Source organism: Schistocerca serialis, unplaced genomic scaffold (genome assembly GCF_023864345.2).
Source record: "Schistocerca serialis cubense isolate TAMUIC-IGC-003099 unplaced genomic scaffold, iqSchSeri2.2 HiC_scaffold_1175, whole genome shotgun sequence".
Taxonomy (NCBI): domain Eukaryota; kingdom Metazoa; phylum Arthropoda; class Insecta; order Orthoptera; family Acrididae; genus Schistocerca; species Schistocerca serialis.
Genome location: NW_026047376.1, coordinates 122,501 through 127,500, shown reverse-complemented (window position 1 = coordinate 127,500; position 5,000 = coordinate 122,501).

Genomic DNA, 5,000 nt, shown 5'->3' with positions numbered 1-5,000 from the left:
CCAGCACAGCGCACGCGCCAACACGTCCGCACAGCTGCGATACAAACCACCTGCGAGAACCGCAGAGGCGACCGAGCAGCAGACGGCGTCGCGGCGCCGAGCGCCGGGCGGCGGCGCATCCTCAGCGCACACAGTCCTCAATCGGACCAGCACACTGCAGATGTCCACCGCGCTTCGCACCGGGCCCGCGAGGACCTACTTTGGCCGCACGGCGCCGCGTGCAGGGTGCGCCGGCGCGCAGCTGCGCCGCCTGCCGCCTCCGTCGGCCGGCGCGCCTGCCACTGGCCGCCCCCACCAGCCGGCTGTAGCGCGTGCGCCCACGCACCGCGCGGCCAGCACGCCGGGAGGCCCCCCCTCACCGGCCGGGGACGGTCCCACCCAGCCACCGCCGCGTATCGCTTCACACCCAGATGCCATTCACGTTCGTGGGCATGGTGGGTATCGCTGGAACAACCGGTTGGTAGCTCAACCGATCGTCGCCATCACTGATTCACCTCTAGCGAGAACAACCGCACCACAACGGTTTACCAGTTGTTCATTTGCGTAACGTCACCAGCAAACGTAGGCGTCCATCGCCATTTGCAAATTCAACGATTGTTGCATGCCTGTGTCAGGTGTCACGACACACTATGTCTGCCCACATACACGCAACAACATGTGCACGCTTCGCGAACACGTGGAAGGTGGCCCCCGTACGTATGCGATGTCCATTGCGCGAACGACTGTCAACCGGCCTCTGTCGCATGTCGCAGATGTGGAACGCAGTGCACCATGCTATCACGGTGTGTGAGAAGAGACGACTACGTCTGACAACACGCGCCACTACATCAACAGACGGCTCATGCTGATCGCCATCCAGGGCATACCACACTGCAATCCAGCTCTTATAGGGAGACGACACGTAGCTGAGTGCACAACATTTGGACCGCATGGTTCGCCGTTGTTGGCGCAGTCGTTGTACGGTCACATGTACCACGATGTATCATTCAGTACATGAGGACCAATGTGCAGTACAGTGTGTGATTTGGACGTACAACATCAGCGGACAGTTGACACAGGCCGTACCACAGCGTAGGCTAAGTGCTTCGCCATGCGAATGCCAATGAACAACTGCAAATGCCAATGAACAACTGCAAAGGGCATTGAGCATGTACGTCCTGCTGCCATCCACATTACAGTGTATAGCTGCAAGGTGTTTAACATGAAGCGATACACTGGGGACCGGGCAGTGCGAGTAGCAAACTATATTGCGGGGGTTGCAGTTAGGCAACACTACACTAATTTAACGCGTCGTATGACAATTACAGAGCAGGTTAAGGCCCAACGTGTGTTGGGTTAAGGCCCAACGTGTGTTGGGTTAAGGCCCAACGTGTGTTGGGTTAAGGCCCAACGTGTGTTGGGTTAAGGCCCAACGTGTGTTGGGTTAAGGCCCAACGTGTGTTGGGTTAAGGCCCAACGTGTGTTGGGTTAAGGCCCAACGTGTGTTGGGTTAAGGCCCAACGTGTGTTGGGTTAAGGCCCAACGTGTGTTGGGTTAAGGCCCAACGTGTGTTGGGTTAAGGCCCAACGTGTGTTGGGTTAAGGCCCAACGTGTGTTGGGTTAAGGCCCAACGTGTGTTGGGTTAAGGCCCAACGTGTGTTGGGTTAAGGCCCAACGTGTGTTGGGTTAAGGCCCAACGTGTGTTGGGTTAAGGCCCAACGTGTGTTGGGTTAAGGCCCAACATAGGTTGGGTTAAGGCCCAACATAGGTTGGGTTAAGGCGCAACATAGGTTGGGTTAAGGCGCAACATAGGTTGGGTTAAGGCGCAACATAGGTTGGGTTAAGGCGCAACATAGGTTGGGTTAAGGCGCAACATAGGTTGGGTTAAGGCGCAACATAGGTTGGGTTAAGGCGCAACATAGGTTGGGTTAAGGCGCAACATAGGTTGGGTTAAGGCGCAACATAGGTTAGGTTAAGGCGCAACATAGGTTAGGTTAAGGCGCAACATAGGTTAGGTTAAGGCGCAACATAGGTTAGGTTAAGGCGCAACATAGGTTAGGTTAAGGCGCAACATAGGTTAGGTTAAGGCGCAACATAGGTTAGGTTAAGGCGCAACATAGGTTAGGTTAAGGCGCAACATAGGTTAGGTTAAGGCGCAACATAGGTTAGGTTAAGGCGCAACATAGGTTAGGTTAAGGCGCAACATAGGTTAGGTTAAGGCGCAACATAGGTTAGGTTAAGGCGCAACATAGGTTAGGTTAAGGCGCAACATAGGTTAGGTTAAGGCGCAACATAGGTTAGGTTAAGGCGCAACATAGGTTAGGTTAAGGCGCAACATAGGTTAGGTTAAGGCGCAACATAGGTTAGGTTAAGGCGCAACATAGGTTAGGTTAAGGCGCAACATAGGTTAGGTTAAGGCGCAACATAGGTTAGGTTAAGGCGCAACATAGGTTAGGTTAAGGCGCAACATAGGTTAGGTTGAGGCACAATATAGGTTAGGTTGAGGTACCGTATAGGTTAGGTTAAGGTACAGTATAGTTTAGGTTAAGGTACAGTATAGTTTAGGTTAAGGTACAGTATAGTTTAGGTTAAGGTACAGTATAGTTTAGGTTAAGGTACAGTATAGTTTAGGTTAAGGTACAGTATAGTTTAGGTTAAGGTACAGTATAGTTTAGGTTAAGGTACACATTGTTGTATGGAAAGGTGTAATGGGGGGGGGGGGGGGGGGCGGCCGGTCGGTTTGTTGATTGTGATTATAGTAAGTGGATGCCTGCGGCATCATCTGATTTGCCACGTCAGGATGCACCTTTGGCTCATGACAGGCGGCGCTCCGATTCCATGCTTGTGGCAGACCTGTGTCTTTCATTCCTGCCATTGTTTGTGTGCTGTGAGAGGAGGCAGTATTGTGATGTTGGGTGCACCCCTGTGTAGGACATGTGTGGGTGTTGGTGGCTTAGCTGAGCAATGGTGGTTGTCGGGGGGGTGGGATATTCCGTTTTCTGAGTGGACCTCCCAGTCTGGTTATGACAGTGTGGATTGTCTCATGTGGCGGAGAGGATGCACTGGGTGTTGTTCCATGCTGGTGCTTACATATTGTCTGTGTGCGTGTTACAGGCGGAGAGTAGTGCGTGATAAGAGTGTGTGGCTGCCGTGTGGTTGTGATTGTGAGCAGAGTCTTTCAGCATGTATACGGACAGTTGTATATATTATCTGTATTCTGATGGGTCTATGTATTACTAATCAGCGCCGTGTATACGTTTAATCCGGTTCCAGTCGAAACTGTTGTATCTCTGTACATTAGTGACACGGCGAGCGCGCTATGTAGCTACTCGTCTCGGCAGCTTCCACCGGTGTATGGCAAATGATTATAAGCAATGAGTCGAGTCGTCAATACCGATAGTGTGACGTCACATGTCTGGGGTGGGGGACGCTGCGCCCTTCCGGTGGGTCATGGCCTAGAAAGACGCTCCCCACGCAGGGGGGCTTGGACTGTCATAAACTCTTCCGAGTAATATACTTGCCGTACGTTTTTGCGACTGCGAGTGCAACGCCCACCGGTACCGACATGGATGGAGCGCCTCCTAGCTGACCGCTCAGCATCGGCATTCGTACAGAGAGCAACGCGATCGCGTCTCTAGCTCGTAACTGGTACAGCTCGCAGCTCATGTATAGGGACAGCGGGAATGTCGCATATTGGACATAACTCTTCATGAAACGCAAGTTATAGGGGTGGATTGCACATTGCGACTGCGGGAAAAGTCCGCCGTTCATCCGCTGGAGTTGCGAGTTGGGCGGTTAGGGTGGGGCGCCGGTGGAGTGATTGCCGGTCGACGATTTCGTGCGGCAGAGGCGCTGGCGTTGGGGTGCTGTGGTCGACAGAGGACGCAGGCTTTGTGGGTGGGGTCGAAAGATGGGCACTGTGGGCCCATCGCTGTCTTAGTCGGCTTGGCGTCTCATAGATGGCGGTATCGTCGTTGCAGGACGTCATGCCGCGGGAGACCTACAGATGGCGCTGTGTTTTGTGGTGCGCTCGACATGGCGGACGTAGTGTTGTCAGATTCGCATAGATGGAGGTATTGCATGTGGTTTCGCCGTATTTTCATAGATGGCGATACTGTTTTGCCGGCATGGTTGGCGTAGTTCCGTCGGATCCCTGTAGATGGAGGTGCCGTTTCTGGGCTGGATGTCAATGTCGTTGCGTCACATTCGCATAGATGGCGGCATCGTCGTAATACCTCGCCCACTACGGACTTATCACCACCCACACTAGCCGCCCCGGGGACTTGCCAACGACACACCCTATCCCAAGTCTATTTTCTTGCGGAGCATCATGTGTTATTATATTTTATTTCACATCCATAGTGGAGTGGTATTGTAGGTCACCGTACTGCGGTGGACGCTGTGTTACCACGGGACGGCGAAAACGTACCGTCGACCGCCGGGCACCGCCCGACACCCGCCCGACGACGCCGCCTCCGCGCGGCGCGCCGGCCGGTGGGCCGACATCGACCGTCCGGCACCCATCGCGGCACCCATCGCCGGTCGCCAAAGCGATACGCTGTAGCGCGGCAGGACACAAGGCGCCCGGCCGGCGCCGCCTCCCCCGCCGCGCGCACGGAGGCGGCACCCATCGCAGCGCCCGCGCAGGCGGCAAGGGGCCCGCCAACCGATACGCCGCCGTCCGCCGCACCCAATGCAGCGCCCTGGGTGCGGCGCGCCCGGCCAGACCGATACGCCGTACAGAGGCAAGAAGCAAAAGCAGCCCACACGTGCCCCTGTTGGCGGCCAGCCCCTGGGGGTCTCGTCTCGCGACAAGACGAATCCCCCAAGCTAGGGCTGAGTCTCAACAGATCGCAGCGTGGCAACTGCTCTACCGAGTACAACACCCCGCCCGGTACCTAAGTCGTCTACAGACGATTCCGAGTCCCGACATCGAACTATAGACACCCATGGTCGACCGGTAGGGGCAGGGCGGCGCCGGGAACAGATCCCAGACAGCGCCGCCCGAGTGCCCCGTCCGG